Below are 20061 nucleotides of genomic sequence, written 5' to 3'. Positions count from 1 at the left end.
AGCTTTGTTCCCCTCCTCTATAAGATAAATTAAGCCTAAAGAAGATGTAACACACACATATTCTCTTAGGTGGTATGGAAAAGAGCACATAGTAAGATTACCTAGTTGCATTTTTTCCTGTTTCTGATTTTATTATCATCATTATAAAAATAGCATGCATATTAAAATTTTACATAAAATTTTCAAAAACAAAATTACCATCCTGACACATCCCATTGTTACATATGGATTTGTTTCCTTATGGGTCTAACCTCCTCGCCATGGTTGTATTTCTTTTCATATAGCAAATGTCTTCTACACTTAACTTAAAAATATATATCAAAGAAGGGCAGGAAAACCCAAATAAATAAATAAATAATGGGATTTTGTAATGGGAAAAGTTACATTAAAAATTATGTAGTCCCCCTAACAAATTATCTGAAAAGCAACAACACAATTTTGACATATACCAAAAGAGCTAAATCCAATCACTTGTGTAAAAATTTTTATGCTATAAAATTTTTAAGACTGAACTTTCCCTCAGAAGCAAAGGTTCTGGAGATATATATATACACACAAATACCATATGAATATACATATGTGTGTGTGTGTGTATACATATATTTGGCTACAATTTTTTCAAGATGACAAACTAGAGTCAATTCAAAATGACTTTCAAAGTTTTCAATTATTTCTTTTTTTTTTAATATAAATTTATTTATTTATTTTTGGCTGCATTGTGTCTTCGTTGCTGCACGTGGGCTTTTCTCTCATTGCAGCGAGCGGGGGCTACTCTTCGTTGTGGTGCACAGGCTTCTCATTGCGGTGGCTTCTCTTGTTGTGGAACATGGGCTCTAGGAGCACGGTCTTCAGTAGTTTGGCTCGCGGGCTCAGTAGTTTGGCTTGTGGGCCCTAGAGAGCGCAGGCTCAGTAGTTGTGGCACATGGGCTTAGTTGCTCCGCGGCATGGGGGATCTTCCTGGACCAGGGCTCGAACCCGTGTCTCCTGAATTGGCAGGAGGATTCTTAACCACTGCGCCTTCAGGGAAGCTCCTCAATTATTTCTTACAATAGTGACCTCACCATCTGTACCAATTTTTGTATTTTCCAAGAGAATCACATTTGTAGAAATAGCACAAGGCCTGAGTACCAGTGAATTTAAGTTTTAGTCCAAGCTCTCCAGGAAATTACCTTTTTTTAATATAAATTTATTTATTCATTTATTTAACTTTTGGCTGCATTGGGTCCTCACTACTGCACACGGGCTTTCTCTAGTTGCTGAGAGCGGGAGCTGCTCTTCGTTGCGGTGCGCGGGCTTCTCATTGCGGTGGCTTCTCTTGTTGTGGAGCACGGGCTCTAGGCGCGCGGGCTTCAGAAGTTGTGGTACACGGGCTTCAGTAGTGATGTGCACAGGCTTAAGTTGCTCTGCGGCATGTGGGATCTTCCTGGACCAGGACTCGAACCTATGTCCCCTACATTGGCAGGCGGATTCTTAACCACTGCTCCACTAGGGAAGCCCCTTCAGGGGATTACCTTTTGAGCTTTGGTAAATTGCTTTATGTATCTTTGAGTTCTTTCTCTTGCTTCTATTTTCTTCCTTTTTTTTTTTTTAATCTTTAAAAAGTAAATGTAAGTCCTTTGGTAGGCAAACAACAAATAGAATACAGCAGAAATAATGAGCTACCACTTCCAAGACTGGGTTATAAAAAGACCATCATTTCCCTCCTGGGTGTCACCTGCTCTCGTTCTCTCACCTGTTTGGTCTGCAGGAAGCTGGCTGTCATATTGTGAGCTGCCCTGTGGTCAGACCTACATGACAAAGAACTAAGGGACACCTTGGGCCAACAGCCCAACAGAAACTGGGGCTTTCTGTCCAGTACCCCCAAGGAACTGAATCCTGCCAAGAGTCACATGAATGACTCAGAAGTAGATCGTCCCCCAGTCAAGCTTTCAGATGAGACTACAGCCCCAAAGATAGCTTACCTGCAACTTCCTAAGAGATCCTGAACCACAGGCACCCAGATAAGCTGCAGCCAGATTTCTAACCCACAGAAACTGAGATAATAAATATTTGTTTTAAGTTCTTAATTTCTGGGGTAATTTGTAACAATAAATAAGACACTTCCATTCAACCCAAATTCTATAATTCTATGGTATTAATTAATATATTTAGGTAGACCAAAAAAAATCAATTCCCTGTTCAACATGAGCAAATGAGTAACGCTAGAATTTGAAAGGAGTAAATTATGAAACTTAAACATTTACATTCTATTCAAAAGATGACATCATTAAAAAGTGTAGCATTAGTCAAATGGTATTAAAATACACTATCTACAACTAAAACTACAAACCTAAGCAGTTTTCTTTTTTTTAATTGAAAACAATTCATTTGGACATTAAAACATGAACAAACCACTAAAAGCATCTCAGTGATCTAATGTCCCTTATTTTCCGGAATTTAACATTACTTAGTAAGAATTTACCAAATTTGAGAAATCTCATTCTGTTTTCATTTTATGTAAGCCTCTAAAAATTACAAATCCTTGTCTATAGACCTGTATGTGTTTCTTCAATATTAGATTTTGGTAATACTAGTGGCTGATCCTGAGAAGTAGGCACAATAAGATATAGGGGTACATTTTTTAAAGTTCTGATTTTCTGATATACAAAAAGCAGTTTTATGAAGAAGCACAAATGAAAGCACGTATTCACTCAAAACTGACCATACAATTTTAAATATTCCGTAAGCCTTTCCTTCACAGTTATAAAAGTCTGTATACATTAAAACATGAAACTAATATGTCTGTGACAGCACTCTGTGAGGTAACTGGATAAAAATTCTGAACATATTCTTTTCCACAAACAAGTTGTGTTAGATTTATATCAATATAAAAATTGTAACTATACCACAGGCAATTTGGAATGCCCACAGTGGCACATCTCTTTAACATTTCATGTCTTATTTAAAGACATGCCAGGTCTACTATCCTATATTTAAAAGAATTTGATAAAATATCAAGTCATATCAATAAGATGCAGAGCATTTTATACTACCCATGGTTTCATAAAATCCACCTCTTCCTCTTCTGTCAAAAGTTTCCAGCTACCATTCATTCCAATTACAACTATGTACTTTTAGAGAAACCTATTCACATGTCCCAAAAATGCCCTACAGTGATATCCAGTCAGGCACATTAGAACATGCAGTTCCAGATTCCAAGCTACTAAATGAAGACAGGCAGGGCAGTTTATGGAGAGAAGGCACTACTAACTGGAGAAGACTTGCCACTCATGAAGAATTAAAGGTCCAACAGGTATCTGAAATGTACTGCTGATATCACTCACCGCTTATATTATGAATTACAATTTGCTCATCTGATTAATTGAAAGCTGTGCAAAATTAAATCTATAAAATCCTCAACAATTAAATCCTGCTTTATAAAATGGCATTATTAAATTAACATATCTATAAATTTTATATTGGCACCCATCCCACGACTGACAGGTAATCCCCTCTTAAATGTCTTACCTGACAATATGAAAAGCAAAAACATTTACTAATCCCCATTCTTACACTCCAAACTACTACAAAACTAAATACCAACTCAAAGCTTCTTACTCTAAAAAACTCATGAGCTCCTGGGCTTCCCTGGTGGCGCAGTGGTTGAGAATCTGCCTGCCAATGCAGGGGACACGGGTTCGAGCCCTGGTCTGGGAAGATCCCACATGCCGCGGAGCAACTGGGCCCCCGTGAGCCACAACTACTGAGCCTGCGCGTCTGGAGCCTGTGCTCCGCAACAAGAGAGGCCGCGATAGTGAGAGGCCCGCGCACCACGATGAAGAGTGGCCCCCGCTTGCCGCAACTAGAGAAAGCCCTCGCACAGAAACGAAGACCCAACACAGCCAAAAATAAACATAATAAATAAATAATAAATAAAAATTAAAAAAAAAAAAAACTCATGAGCTCCTTAAAAAGTGTTTTTAAAAAGGCTTTTCATTTTCATTTCTTTTTAAAAGTAGGTACCCCAAAAAACTATTTTTATGTAAGAAAATCAAAACAATTTAGTATAAATTTTACTATCTCCTAAGAGCCTATGAAATATTCTAAGTATATAGAAGTCTCACTCCATGAACCGTTCCAGTGAAAAACCCCACATACTACCAGCTAAGAAAAAAAGGAAATTAACATTTACCAGACACCAATTTTATATATACCAGGTGCCATATTTTGCCATTTTTATATTAGCTCATTTAATCCTCATCACCTTGGGATGCAGGTGTTATTCCCATTTTTCTAGAAGTTGGGTTACTTCCCCAGTCACATTGCTAGGATTAAAACTCAGTTTTGTCTGGTTCAAAGTCCCCTTCTTTCCATTATATGTTAAACTATAAAGAAAAGCTCGACTCCTTAAAAATGTTCCTTAACAAAGGGCTTGACCCCTAAAACAACATAATGGCAAGGATTCTATATAGAACTTCAAAACTATATTGATTTCTTCAAAATCAATCATACACAAATATAAATTATAATTACTGTGGATTCTAGACACTCATCTAATATTTTCTTGAGTATCTAGAAGAGGCACAAATATATCTATACATGATTTTACTATGCCTGTCTCCCACTATTCAGTCTAATATTAACAAAACCCAATTTTGCAATATCTAGACTTTTCCCCTTTCTTTATTATGATCTGCATACATAAATGATCAGATATCCAGTGCTCAAAGTATACAAAAGAAAAGAAGACAGAGTAATAGAAGTAAAGAAGAGGTTAACTACAAGGAAAAAACCCCACCACATTGGCCAATTGTATCTTCCAGAACCTGATCCTAACACAGGAAAACCACTCAGCCTCAATTCCTATATTATTTATATACTAATAACGGTGATGAACACCTTTGATATTCTTATTCTTTGTTGAAAATCAGACCAAGCCACTCCTTCCTAGAATTTCATTCCAGGCAAGCCAAGTAAGCTAAAATGTGAAATTTATATGGTTTTCCATGCTGAAGTTAAGTAGGAGTAAAGACCATGATGTATATAACTGACCCTCAAATGATCCAGGAAAAAAATATTATGTGTGTGTGACAGAGAGAAAGCAAATTATAAATTGGTGACTCTGAGTTAAGGTTACATGAGTATTCTTTGTATTATTCTTATTCTTGGTACTCTTCTGTAAACTTGAAGTTACTTCCAAATAAAAAACTAAAACTTAAAAATTACATGGCAGGGGCTTCCCTGGTGGCGCAGTAGATAAGAATCTGCCTGACAATCCAGGAGACATGGGTTCCATCCCTGGTCTGGGAAGATCCCACATGCCGCGAAGCAACTAAGCCCGTGTGCCACAACTACTGAGCCTGCGCTCTAGAGCCCGCGAGCCACAACTACTGAGGCCGCGTGCCACAACTACTGAAGCCCGTGTGCCTAGAGCCCGTGCTCCCCAACGAGAAGCCACCGCAATGAGAAGCCCGCGCACCGCAACGAAGAGTAGCCCCCACTCGCTGCAACTAGAGAAAGCCTGCGTGCAGCAACGAAGACCCAACGCAGCCAAAAAACAAATAAAATTAAATCTTTAAAAAAAAAAATTACGTGGCAGTATATCTGAAGTTAACAGTACATACTTGGATTATACAGCAACATTTTTACAAATACAAAACACAGGTTTTTAAGGAAAAATTTAGGGATGTGTGAGGAAATCTGCACTATATCCTACCAACTAATGATCACTTAGGAATAAATTTCAAACTACACTGCCATGCAGTGGAATGTGGCAATGGTGGCTTGAGCTGAAAACATAGCAGGACAAAAAAAAAACACAGACATCACATAGTTTGGCATTTAAATGTTTCACAAATCTAATACAGGCCTGCTTCAAACGGCAGCAAATCTACAATTCAAGTGGTATGTGTTATCTCTGTTTTGCAGTAAAATATAGGCAAACTGAAAAATGAAAAACTTGCCATTTTACAAAACAATCGAGATGCAGAATGTCTGGGTTTTGATGGCTTTATTAAAAAAGATTTTTTTTTTTTCTACTGCAGCTCAATTCACAACAGTATGTGTGAATCATGTTAAGAAAGCAAGGACGGAGAAGAAACAGCCTCCAGGAACAATGCTGCAATCTTTCCTCCTACAAGGTTACTATTAACCCGCCTGCCCATCACAATTTTGATTTCAAATGTTCTTCATGCTCTCTTAAATCACAAGGATGCATCAGAAGAGAAGTAATGCTCAGAAGAAGTTCACCAAAATTGTGAAATCAAACATTAAAAATAAAGGTTTTCGGCTAACGGTGAAACACCTTTAAAAGATCGTCTCTATCCTTTCTGCAGGAACCACCCAATTTAAAATCCTTCAGTACATTTCCCTAAGTGAACGGTCCTTCTCTACCCAAGTAGTTCTAAACCTTCTGGGGAAGGGGCGGGGGGACGCGTCACGCCAAGCAAAGACCCTTTCCGAAGAAAATTCTCCGTAAGTGCAAAATTCTGCACATATTTCCAGGGACTTCCAGAACCCAAGGCCATTATCCCCGCCCCCTCCCGAAGAATCCCAGCTCAGCGTCTCCTCAGTTGCCTCCGCGGAACACCCGGCTCGACACAATCCCCACAGTCCCCGGCCCGCCCCGCGAGGGGCTGGAGGCTCTGCCCTCGCACAGCGGATTCTGTAACTGATCTTTGTCTCTTCGCCCAACTGCCTTCACCTCGGCAAGGTCATTAACTGCCAACCACCCCTTTAAGCCGAGCCCTCACCGTAGTAGTTCGTAAGAGCCACGGCCGAACTTGCCTGTCATAGGATATATTTTGTCCCCTCTGCCCCACCTACCTTCCCCATTTCGGCGCGTTACGTATTTCTCACTTGCCCATTATACAGAAATAGCCACCACCACCAGCCCCCGGCGCGCCCCCGCCCCGCCGTTCCCCCTGCGCCCCCAGGCCCATGGCCCGCAGACCCTCCAGGGATGGGCCTCCCGCCATCTCCCCTTCTCTGTCCCCCTCCCCTCCCCAGTCCTGCCCTCCCCCCCACAGGGACCCTCCCCCTCCCTCTCCGGCACCGTCGCTCCACCCGCGGTCCCCTCTTCCGGCCGTTCCCACCGCGGCCCCAACGACCCCATCTCCCGGGTCCCTGCCCCCTCCCCCACCCCCGCCCTCCACCCTCCGTCTGTGCCGGCATCCTCGCCTTCCTCCCGGCTCCTCCCCTCTGGACACCTGTGTCGTCCCACCCCCTCCACACACGCCCCCCCCCAATTCATTCGTCTCCTCCCCGGCTCCCCAGCCCCCGCCATCCTCCTCCCCTCCCCCTCCCGCCCGGAGAGAGCCCGAGGAGGGAGGGAAGGCGCGGGGGAGGGGAGGCCGCGAAGGGGCCGCTCTTCTCAGGGTTCGCCGCGCGCCGCGGACCCGCAGGGCTCCCCAGCGCCCTCTGTCTCCCCCGCCAGCGGGGCGGAAGTCGGGGCCTCCCGGACGCCCCCCACAAGGGTATTTACCTTCTCGCCGGGGACACTTTGCAGACGACTCCAACATTGGCAAACACTACAGAGAACTGACCCCGCTCGGCCGCCGCCGCCGCCGCCGCCGCCGGCTTCCACCCCTCGGGCTCCCCGCCCCCCGCCTCCTCCCCCCGCCTCCGCCCGCCTCCCCTGCGCTCCCGCCGCGCCCTCCCGGGCCCGCGCCGCGCGCCCCCGCCGACGCAGCCGCTCCCGCTCCCCAGCCTGCCCGGCGCGCGCGTCCCCGGCCCCCGCAGACCCACGCCGCGCGCCGGCGCCGGCCCTCCCTCCCTTCTTCCTTTCGCAGGCCCGCGGCCGAGCGCGGCCATTGTTCGCGGCGCCGCTCCCGCCCCCTGGCGGCCGGCCGGCCGGCCGCCGCAGCGGCGACTGCCGCGGGCGCTGCGGTGCTGGCGCCGGCAGGCCGGGCCCCGGGGCGAGGGGCCGTCCCCCGGGGCCTTGGGAAGGAGGGCGAGCGAGCGCCCAGGGACCGCACCCCGTCCGCAGTCTCCGGGTCTCTGGCCCGGCTTCCCGCCCCCTAGGCTGCAAAGGGTGGGCCTGGGGCAGCCTCTTACACACCTGCACTCGGCAAATGCCTCCCCCGCCCAACTGACCCTCTGCTCTTTCCAGGTGGTGTCCGCACCCCGATTCCCCGCCCGTACCTTCCCCAGGCTCTCTCGCTGCCCCCCTTTGCTCTGCTGGGGGCGCGCGACCATCCCGCGTCTGCTCCGGCCGCCGCTGTGCGAAGCACGGTTTAGCGGATCCTGCACCTTTCCAGCCTGGGAGGAGGAGGGGGAAAGGGGGGGAAGGGGAGGGGGTTAGCGCCACTGTCTCGCCCGGAAAACACTAGTGATCAGTAATCACCTGCTCTCCAAGATCCGCAGCGTGGCCAAACGGCCTCCTCAGCCAAAAAAATCATAAAAAAGAAATCCTTCGAACCAAAAAGGAGGATCATCTTAGAACAGTGCCCTAGATTCTAGATTGTTGAGGCAGGAGTGCCAGAAAACTCGAATTACTTCTTGAGTCGTCCTGGTTTTGATGTGGGTTACTGATGTCTGGATAACTTCAACCCAGTTAAGCCCAGTGAAATTCAACACTCCATTTAGTAAATGGCATAATAAATAATGTGGCAATAAAGTAAGTGTAGAAATACAATTATTACTGTGTTTTCACATTTATCCATTTGCATTATTATTCCCAGGGTTGCTTCCCAGTATCGATTCTCCGCCTGAGAAGTGTCTACCAGGCCTGTTATTTCAGTCATCACGTAAAACCGATAGTTCTCTGAACAGCTGGGAAGACAGTATAGCAGTGGTTAAAAGCAAGGGCGTTCGAATTAGATAACCAGGCCAGGTTATCCACTTACTGAGTAGGAGACCATGGACATGTTAGTTACCCAATGAGTCCGTTTATTCTTTTGTTCAACAGGAGATAACATGTGATAACATGTATTTAAATGTGATAGTATGTATAAAGCCCTTTAAGCAGGGCCTGGCATTTCCCGTGGAAAGAGATTAGCTACCTGCTATATTTTCCTCCTGGAACTCTTTCCTATGCTCCTTCCCCTCTTTTCACCTCTGCCAATTCCCTCAAACTTAACATGGTGCATCCTTCCTAAATCTGCATTAGTCCTTGGTTAATGACTTCTAGCTCAAGCCTAGCATTCAAATACTTGTTGAATGCTTTGAAAGAGTACATGCCCTTCACACCAGCGGTATCAAAGGACAAGCCTCCCACATTTGTGCGCTTCCCGGGCTACCCCCTCTCCCTGCATTCCATCCTCCCCTCACCCAATGAGCAAGTCATCCTTCAGGTCATTCCGAGATCACCTCCCTGAGGGCATTCTCTACCTCCTCTGAGCAGGTCAGTGCTTTTCTTCTCTCTCTTCTGACATAGTAGGTACATTAGAGTGTTTCTGAGCCTGATTCCACATGCCAAACAGTACATTCTTTAAGGCCAGGCTCTATATCTCATTCATCTTTGTAGTCCCAGCATCCAATAGCTAGGGGGTGGAAGTAAATGCTTTTGGAATAAATAGATGAGTTTATGCTTTTAGAAATGACTCTGAAGTGTTCGGAAATGTCACTCCCTCTTATTCAGGTCATTAAAGTTAATTGAAAACTTTATCTCCACTGTAACTTTTTCTTATAATGGATTTTAAGTCTCTGGTTATCCACTTGCTAACTAGGAGACCACGGGCGTGTTACATTTAAACCCCAAATAGAATAGATTTTTATTTATTTATTTATTTTTTCCAGCTGACCTGCCTGGGCGCCCCCAGCCCGGGAGCCACAGCGTCCCGGCCCACCCACCAACCCTTAGAATGAATTTTTATTTTTTTAATTTTTGAATTTTATTTATTTATTTTGGCTGCATTGGGTCTTCATTGCTGCATGCGGGCTTTTCTCTAGTTGTGGTGAGCAGGGGCTACTCTTCGTTGCGGTGTGCGGGCACGGGCTTCAGTAGTTGCAGCACACGGGCCCTAGAGTGCTCGGGCTTCAGTAGTTGTGGCTCGTGGGCTCTAGAGCGCAGGCTCAGTAGTTGTGGCTCTCGGGCTCTAGAGCGCAGGCTCAGTAGTTGCGGCACACGGGCTTAGTTGCTCCTCGGCATGTGGGGTCTTCCTGGACCAGGGCTTGAACCCGTGTCCCCTGCATTGGCAGGTGGATTCTTAACCACCGTGCCACTAGGGAAGTCCCTAGAATGAATTTTTAGAAGCCATAATTATCAGAGAGAAAATTGTTTTTGAGCTTGAATCAGCACTTTCAATTGCTCAAGGTGTGTAGATAGTAGCATCAGGACATGAAATCACCTGAGTGGCATGGAAATCCACATGTCAATCTATGATCTTGGGATTTTACTTTAAAATGAAATGTTTGTGTAGGAGTTGAAAAAAATAGATATTTAAAGAGGTGTGGTCCTATTAGAAGCTGATTAAAACAAAGCAACAGATTTATCCATGTGTCTTTACCAGCAACCATTGAAGTCAAATATTCAACCATCAGAAAAGGATAATGCTTTCAAATTCATCAGGGTCAGGTTTGAGCAATTTGAATAGGACAGATTCTAGAACCACAAAACATGATTTCTCTTCCAGCTATGTCCTCTCTTTTCTTATAACAACCCTTTCTTGACATCTATTTTCCTGTAAAATTCATCTCGTCCCCCAGCACCCACCGTATGTTATTCTCTTTTATATATATCTAAACATATTTTTATCACTACACATTATCTGTTTCTTCCAGTATACCTCAGCTCCTTGAAGACAAGAACAAAGATTTCCCCCATCTTTTCCTCTCCAGCATCTAGCACAGTGCCTGTGGTGATCAACAAATGCTGGCTGAATGAACGGATTAGTGAATTTGACAAACGTTTACTGAGTACCTTCTATATACCAAGTACTAGTCACAGCCCAGGGATATATAGCAATGAAAATAATCAGCAAAGTCTTTGTCCTCATGAAACTTACAGAGAAATGAATGAATAGACAAATGCGTGATAAAAAAAACACTTCCCAGTCCTTTACCTATATTAGAATACCATTCTGGAAATTTCCAGTGTATCTGCCTGCTCACTAATAAATCAGTTGCTTGGGACTCAATTTTTTTTTCATAATAATGAGGTCAAAATAGTTACTAGAATATCAGCTGCCTAAGCACTGTACTAAAAAGCAGTAGAAATAAATTACATTGCAAATATAATCATTAAGAGTAAGGAAACAAAATTTTATTTAATAAAGTGTACAGAGGTTCTTTTAAGTCTTATCAAACATATTGCTCAATAAATATTTTGAATAATCAATTAACTATTGATTTTTTAACTAATTTAGATACAACAGCTGGTTCTCTAATGCCATCTTTACCAAATTTATCATTGCAATATTAGAAGTTGGAGGCAAAAGAGGAATCAACTCCTCCTATCCCCCAAAAAAGAAATGGTGATGCAATTCCTGATGAGTATAAGTTTCTTGAAAATGGTGAAAATTTTTTGCTGTGTAATAGAGGATAACATGATGTGGGCAAAATTTTGATATTTGGCACAGAATCTGGCTTAGATGATTTGGTGAAATATAAGGATTGGGCATGTGATGGAACATTTAAATATAGTCCAGATATGTGCTATCAGTTATAAACCTTACATATATTAATAACAAATGGCAGCCTCCCTCATCTGTTCGTTTTACTTCCAGGGAAAGCTGAGGAGACTTACAGCAGATTTTAATGAATCTATGTCCCACATTAGATCCTGAATCCTCAATGACCGAATTTGAGAAAGCAAGTATCATCACTTTCTCTAACATATACCTGAATACAACTATAAGTGGCCGTTCATTTCATATGGCAAAACACATTTACCACAAAATCACTGATATTGGAGAAAAGTTGCACTATGAAACCGGTGCTGAATTTCACACAAAAATTAAGTGCACTAAGTGTTCGCGTTTCTTCCAGTCAGTGACGTTATCAATGGCTTTATTGAGCTGACAGGTGACAATGATTTGCCCCAAGAGTTGATTTCTTATTTTGAAACACACTACTTTGGAGAAGAAAGAGGCCGAGGGCACCAAAGGTGCAGAGTTGAACCCACATTTCTCTCAGAACTTTGGAACATCTGTCAATGGACATGTGACAATATGCCAAGAACACACAACAGTGTAGAAGACTTTCACAACACAAATATGCAGTGACAAACATGCATCCTACGACTTTCCTGGTGGCGCAGTGGTTAAGAATCCGCTTGTCAGTGCAGGGGACACGGGTTCAAGCCCTGGTCTGGGAAGATCCCACGTGCCGAGGAGCAACTAAGCCCGTGTGCTGCAAATACTGAAGCCCGTGCGCCTAGAGCCCGTGCTCCGCAGCAAGAGAAGCCACCACAGATGAGAAGCCCGTGCGCAGCAACGAAGACCCAACACAGCCTAAATAAATAAATAAATAATTTTTTAAAAAAATCTAATGTAATCTTGACATGCATTAATAAAAGTTGATTTAAAAAAAATATGCGTCCTAGTATTTGGAAACTGATACCTCTCTTAATGAAGGAAGAAATATTAGCAAAAAGAAAGATGCCATGCTGAACAAGGAGACAAATCAAGAAGAAAAAAATAGTATAAAATACTATGAACAAAACACTTGGAAGACAAGTGCTTAGGTACAACCTACAAAATAAAGTCAGTTATTTGTGAAGTATTGCCATGCATCTACACATGTCTTAAATACAACTATTTTGTATTTTGCAATAAAGTCTTTTTAATTTTTTTATTCATTTCTCATGTTTTATGTTTATGTCCTCTTTGATGTCCCTTTTTATTTTTCATGATTTTATGTTTTACGGCAAATTTGCCTTATGGCCAACTAGTTGTGCCGTAAAAATGTTTGCAACAAAGATGCTTACAGTGAAAATACCAGACCCAGAGAAATCCATACATCTGGTATTAGAAATGTTGGTATGAATAGTAAAGAAAAACAGTTTTCTCATTAAGTTGGTGTCCAGAGAACCAGAAAATTGGTTGATAGTGTGGGGAAAATTTCAGAGAGAGAATTTATAATTTGGCTTTATTCCACCATTGTTACCCTAAATTTCTGATACATTTCTTTGTGCCCTGTTTATAATTATTTAAATTTCCTTGCAATGGAATAACTGTGTAACATCTCTGAACACAGGGGGTGGGGGGTTGGCAGGTGTTGCTTCTTAAATAAGTTCAATGATTTCTTCCAACACTTTTTAATTGTGTCTATTTTGAAAGACATCCTTTAGCAATCACCTTGTCGTCTTTCCTTATTGTCACCCCCATCCCCTTTTCAAAAGACTTCATTATTCTTTCTCCCTTCCCATTTATAAAGGAAGACAAAAACTGAACATTCCAGCTATTTATACCTTTTCATTCTTTCATCTCTTTGGTAACTGTTGATGACATTCTGAATTAGTAGTATATTGTAGTTATAATAAACCATCCTCACGGAATTCCCTGGCAGTCTAGTGGTTCGGACTTGGCGCTTTCACTGCCCTGTCCCGGGTTCAATCCCTGGTCGGGGGAACTAAGAATCCCACAAGCAGTGCAGCGTGTAAATAAGTGAATCAATAAGTCAATAAACCAACCCCCAAATCAGTGGTTTAAAACAACAGTGGTTTATTTAGTTCAGGCAGTTTGGGCAAGGCTCAGTGACTTGTCCTTGCTCCCTGCAGTATCAGCTAGGGCAGCTCACAGGCTGGGAGCCCGAACCACATAAGGACGCACTCACTCACACCTGTGGTTGATGCTGGCCATCTACTGGGACCTCGTCTGGGGCTGTCAGCCAGAACACCTACCTGTGGCCTGTGGAGCTGCTTGGCTTCCTCAAAGCATGGTGGCTGGGTTCCAAACAACAGGAAGTCAAGGACACTATTAAGTCCTGGGCCCAGAAGCAGGCACAGATGTGCTGCAAATTCTGCCATATTCTGTTGGTCAACTAGTCACAGGGCCCAGATTCAAGGGGCAAGACCTGACTCCGACCCTCCATGGCAGGCATGTCAAAGAACTTTAGGGTCACATTTAAAACTCCACACATTCACTGAAATACATTACCTTGTCTTTTCACTCTATTGCTCTTGCGTTAAAATAAAGGTGACATTGAAATTTGCCTTCCGTGGACACCTGGGTCTGCGTGAATCAAGGCAGCTTCTTCACTCATCAAACGCCTCCCTCAACTACTGAAGACAGCTGCACACCTGAATGATGGAGATTACAGAAACTGGGTTCCAGAGGACTTCATACACTTTTCTAATCCACTCTCCTCCCCAGGTCAAGGCGGAGGCTTCGAGCAAGTTAGGCAGTCAACAGCTGCAGCAGCAGAAGAGAGGAAGGGGTAGGTTGGATGCTGGAGGAGAGGCCCAGGCAGTAACGTGCGATTGTACATTTAGTCACGCTGTGTTTCTGTGCAGTTGGCAGTGCGCCATGCTGCCAGGGAGGGACCAGCGGAAGGCAGACAGACGAGGTCAGGCCGACTGGCAATGTCAGGAGTGTGCATCACCCAGGGCACAGGCTGTTCCTTCCTCTCCCAGCCCCACCCCTGCATCACCGGCAGACGCAAGCCATTTGTTCATTTATTAATTCAATGTACACGTCTGTGACCGGGGCTACCCCAAAATATGGAAGCTTGGCATATTGAATATTTTAAGCTGAAGGAACTTGAGAAACAGCATGTACAAGACTTTCTGACCTTCCCCTGAAACAGGTCATATGTGAGATGTGTCCTCCCTCTATACCCAGAGGAAAGGAGTATCCTTATCTCACAAAGATGAAAGGACACAGAAAGGAATCTGCATGAACAGGCCTTGCTAAGTTTCAGCCAGTTTATTCCACTGACCTCATGACCTCTGTCCCATCACATCTTTCCCCGACTTTCCACTCTTCATCAAACCTAGCTTAAAAGCACGCAAGTTTCATTGTTTCTTTGGGTCCTCATTTCCTTATGAAGACTTCTGTGTCACATAAAATTTGCATCAAATAAATTTGCTTTTCTCTTGTTAATCTGGCTTTTATTAGAGGGGTCCCAGTTGAGAACTTAGAAGGTAGAGAGAAAAGATTTATTTCCTCCCCTCCACCTGCCAGTGACAGTGACGTCTGTTGGGATGTTAAGATTGTCTGGTGCCACTCTGTACCCCTGCCGCTGTGTAGGGCCAGAGGATCTGTCTGCCTCCTCAGCCCAAGTTCCAGTATGGTTCCCTCTGATGCTGAAAACTTGGCCTCTGTGCACCAGTGCCAAATCGAATCTCAGAGACAGGGTTTGGGGTGAAGTAGAAAAGAGTAGCTTTATTGCTTTGCCAGGCAAAGGGGGGCATAGTGGGCTTGTGCCCTCAAAAATTGTGTGTTCCAACCCAGGGGGATTTGGTGAGGAGGTTTATAGCAGTGGTTCAAGGGTGGGGTTGCTGATAAGGATCAGAGTGTGTGCAGGGCCTGCACTCCTTTAATCTGGCCTCAGGTGGTCTCCTGATGAGCTTCTGTGGTTCTCAAGGTTATCAAACTGTGATCTTCTCTGGAATGGAGAATGCTTCATCAAGCAGTTAACATCTTCCATTTCTTGGGGGTTTTAGGAATGTAGAAGAGCTTAAAGATATTGTCATGTGTATCCCTTGAGGACCAGGACAAGGACCCTGCCCCAAGGCTGCACTATTGTTTCTTTTGAGTGTTCCTCCCTTGTCTCCACATCTCCTCCCTTCCGTGTTTAGCAACTGTTTGAACCTTTGGAACTCGGGGAAGGTCATGGAGGCCAAAGCCTGTTCCCTACAAACAAGAAACGGGAGACACAGAAAGGCTTCCATGCCCAGGATCCCCACGGGGTTCTGCTGGGTTTAACCTCCATCCTGCCAACTGCCCTCCAATACACACACACACACACACACACACACACACACACCCCATTTCTTAAGACCTGATACACAACTTCTATCCAGTACCTACTAGCCTCTAAGCCCAGGGATACACCTGCTCTGCATCCTCATCTCTCCGGATATCCTCCCTTAGGGCCTGCCCAGCTGTCCGTGGAGAATAAATCACTGCGACCTCAAAGCTTGGTTGCTCCCCCTCCTCACCCCAACTTTGACCACCAAACTTTACTGAGTTTGAATGGCGTTTTCCATTCCTCCTCAGAGCCGTTCCAACCTTTTGGGACCCTATGCTCCTAGCTCCCTAATTTGCCTGCAATTGCACTGAGGAGTATGCCCTTGACCTTCCAAGAGTCTCACTGGCAGGACCACCACTAGACTAAACACTGTGGAAGGTAAAGGAGACACAACTTCTTTACATAAACCCACTTAAGCATTCCAATCATCAGGGACTTCCCTGGTGGTCCAGTAGTTAACACTCCACGCTGCTCCCAACGTAAGGGGCCCAGGTTCGATCCCTGGTCAGGGAAATAGATCCTGCGTGCCGCAACTAAAAGATCCTGCTTGCTGCAACTGAAAAAAAAAAAAAAGATCCCACATGCCACAACTAAGACCCGGCACAGTCAAATAAATAAAGAAATATTAAAAGAAAAAAAAAAAAAAACAGGGACTTTGCTGGTGGTGCAGTGGTTAAGAATCCACCTGCCAATGCAGGGGACACGGGTTCGAGCCCTGGTCCGGGAAGATCCCACATGCCGCGGAGCAACTAAGCCCGTGCGCCACAACTGCTGAGCTCGTGTGCCACAACTACTGAAGCCCACGTGCCTAGAGCCCATGCTCTGCAACAAGAGAAGCCACTGCAGTGAGAAGTCTGCGCACCGCAACAAAGAGTAGCCCCCACTCGCCGCAACTAGAGAAAGCCCACGCACAGCAATGAAGACCCAACACAGCCAAAAAAACAACAATCACATTTCTTCATTCTCTCCATCTAAGTGGCCCAAGTGGCAGGATTTCACCAATATGGTTGGGGCTCAGTGCATGGGGCTCCCATATCAAGGACTTGGAAACTTCTCTTCTGCATCCTCTGACCATATTTTACCACTCTTCTGTGTACGGCTTTGGGTCCCCAGCAAAGGGAGTTGAACCAAGGGACCTTGACCCTTTTGTCAATCTTTACCTTAACTAATCTGACTATTGCCCCAAGGGGCTGCAGGTCAGGTTTCTCATTGTAAACTTTGCTTTCCAGTTTTTAAAATGTCTCCAAACTGGGGTAAATAAAGCTGATTTGTTTGGGAGTCCCATTGGCCTGCCCAACCTTTGACAGTGCAGTGGTAAGATCTTTGTTTTAACCCCATCAATGTCAGTTTTATGCGACCCATTTTTAAATAACCATCTAAATCTTTCCACCCTGCTGGGATGAGTTCCATGACTCTTCTTTTTTCTTTTGTCTCTTTGGTTCACCCCTTCAATATTTCCTTTATTCACCTTATTTCCAATTTTAAAGTTTTCATCCTCCTAAGACCAGTCCCTTGACTCTTCCCTCTGCCTCTCCCCATTCTCTTGTTAATTAACCTAATGTTTTTATAAGCATCTGTAAGACCTGTGAGGAGAAGCTAAGGTAGCAAATTCCAGACTGTTGCTCGATTATGCGACACTAAGGTTACAGAAGGTGCCAAGGCAAAAGGGGCCCCCTTAACCACAACATTCACCATGACTCAGGTGATGGGCATAGTCAGCAGGTGAGTATACTATAATGAAGCCAGTCCCACGGGGTTTGCAGATGAAGCACATCAGCTGCTTCCTCTGGAGTGTTCCACTGGTGTTTTCAGAGGGAGTTAGGCCATCTCCCTTCTCAGGGTAAACAGATATTGTAGTGGCTATTATCCAGTGCACAAGGCTGGCTGTTCCCTCAAAAACAACCTGCTTTGTGTCTAGATCAAGTATAGTTATCTGTCATTGTTCCGTTGATTAAAAAAATGCACACCCTAAAAGTTGAGAATTACGTTTTATTTGACGGACTTGCTGAGGACTTAAGCCTGGAAGACAGCCTCTCAGATGACTCTGAGGGACTGCCCTGGAGAGGTGAGGGAGGAGCCAGGATATAGAGGAGTTTGTGCAAGAAACCAGGTAGTAGGAACATCAAAAGATTATTGTTAATTAAAGAAAAACAGGGACTTCCCTTGTGGTCCAGTGGTTCAGGAAGATGCAAGAGTCTGAGTTCATTTAAATTATTCCATGAATACGCACCTTATCAATGGAAAAAAATGTTGCCTGCCATTTCGGTAAACAAAGGATGTTGCAGCCATCAAGCCATCACGTGACAGCTGCCTGATGGTGAGCCCTGAGGGAACTCAGGATGGAAATAGGATGCCTACTGTCAGACACTGTAGCCACCACCAACCCCCCCCCCCCCCCCCCCCCCCCGGTAGCGCACCCTGAGGAGACTCAGGATGAGAAAGCACAGGATACTGACCCCAGATCGCTGAGGTGCGCATCAAAGGAATGATTTCAGTGAGCCCTGACTTTTGCATCTTCCCATATACAGAAAAGCACTAAATTCCTTAACTTGAGATGTCTGGTTTTCTTTCATTAACAGTAATCTTTTGATGTTCCGACTACCTGGTCTTTTGTTGCAAAAACTCCTGTATACCCTGGCTCCCCCCTTACCTCTTCAGAACAGTCTCCCAGGGCTATCTGAGATACTGTGTCCTGGGCTTAAGTCCTCAGTTTTGTCTGCCAAATAAAACACAATTCGCAGCTTTTAGGTTGTGCTTTTTTTTTTTTTTTTTTTTCAGTTGACAGTCTTATCTAGGGACAGTATCCTGCTTTTGTCATCCTGAATCCCGTGGGGGGGGGGGGGGATGCCTGCAGTGGCTGATGACTTGCTTGATGGCCAGAATATCCTTTGTTTACTATGGCAGGTGACCTTCTTCGTCCACAGTTCAACAGTGAGCTGTGGGTCCTGGCTGAACCCAAGCAGGCTCTTGCCTCTGCCTCCTTCAAAACCAAAGACACTCCCCCTAAATTACTCTCACAGTCCATTCTAGTAAAGGTTCTTCAAGAAGCTGCGGATACTGATCTACAAAATGAGATTTTATCACACTGTGCTCCCTGCTTGCAGTAGCTTCTTGGCTGTACCCTCCCCAACAGGGAGGTGGGAATATGAGGCTGAAAGTTCTAACCCTTTAGCCAAGACTTGGTTTTGCTGGTGACCGACCTACCTCCTGTAGTTATCTAGGGGCCCCAGCTACTAGTCATCTCGTTAACAGACAAAAAAACCCAAAAAAGACACACACTTCACTCAGGAGACTCCAAGGAACTTAGAAGCTCTTGTGTCAGGAAAGACTAAATAGTATAATAAAAGATGCTCCTACGCCCTTATCATTCAGGAAATTACAAGGATTTTAGGAGCTCTGTGTCAGAAACTCGGGGCCAAGACCAAATATATATTTCTTATTATGTTACAAGTTCCTTTATGAGGATGTTTTAAATGTACCCCTCTGGGTGGACACAGTTCCATAAGCACAAGTGTTACTAAGGAGACATCACCTTTGTGCCAAGAAAAGAGTGAGCGTAAGATGCACTGGATCTCCAGACCTACTGAGCCCTCAGCCAGGGCTTTGTGAATGGGTGGCCTGAAACGTAACCACTCTGTCTCTAGGCTGTGGGCTCAGTCGGTTGCCTGAAGCCAGCTGGTTGCTTACTTAACACCCTTAGGTCAGAAATGATCTAACCCCTCCAATCCCACTCCCAAGTTAGTGCCATTTTTCCACTTGTATCCAGTGAGTAAGTGTCTGTCTCCCCCTTATAGAACAAAAGGAATTAAAACACTCATCACTGGATCCTATCAGGTCAGTTTTTCCAGCGCTTCTTTTAGCAGCAGGCTCAATGGATACTGTCAGAATTATCCTTGGATCCCCTAAATTCAGAATACAAAGCCAGAACCAGTCGAAAACAGGATTAACAATAACAAGTATGGAATCTTTTGACCAAATTCCAGACCATAAATAGGACTGATCCAGAATATCATGTACTATAATTCCATGGAATCATTTCAACAGACATTAATAGATGTTATGTGAGGAATGGCTTCTTTGATTAAATGTCTAAGAAGCTGTGAGTTCAACAAAGGTAAAGAAGCTTCTTTAGTGCAGACTTTCTCAGAGGCTTTCTTCTGCCAATATAGATGAAGTCTCCAAGAAGGGATAGGTTATGCTCTGTTTCCCAAACTTATTTGACTCTAA

At 44.3% G+C, this 20061-nt stretch overlaps 1 protein-coding gene across 11 annotated transcripts in view; it reads right to left on the bottom strand.

Moving 5' to 3' along the window:
- The window catches only part of STAU2 (staufen double-stranded RNA binding protein 2), a 318701-nt gene extending 310472 nt beyond the window's left edge, over positions 1 to 8229 (bottom strand). For 9 of the 11 annotated variants that reach the window (XM_059901308.1, XM_059901317.1, XM_059901312.1 and 6 more), the window contains exon 1: positions 7463 to 7567. The gene's annotated coding sequence lies outside the window, so the exon portion shown is untranslated. Of the gene's footprint in view, positions 1 to 7462; positions 7568 to 8121 lie in introns of those variants that run through there. The other 2 variants (XM_059901309.1, XM_059901320.1) reach the window with 1 other exon arrangement.
- Positions 8230 to 20061: the final 11832 nt, after the last annotated feature.

Source organism: Balaenoptera ricei, chromosome 17 (genome assembly GCF_028023285.1).
Source record: "Balaenoptera ricei isolate mBalRic1 chromosome 17, mBalRic1.hap2, whole genome shotgun sequence".
Lineage (NCBI taxonomy): Eukaryota > Metazoa > Chordata > Mammalia > Artiodactyla > Balaenopteridae > Balaenoptera > Balaenoptera ricei.
The sequence above is the reverse complement of the archived record's forward strand: the minus strand, read 5'-3'. Positions and strand labels throughout refer to the sequence as shown.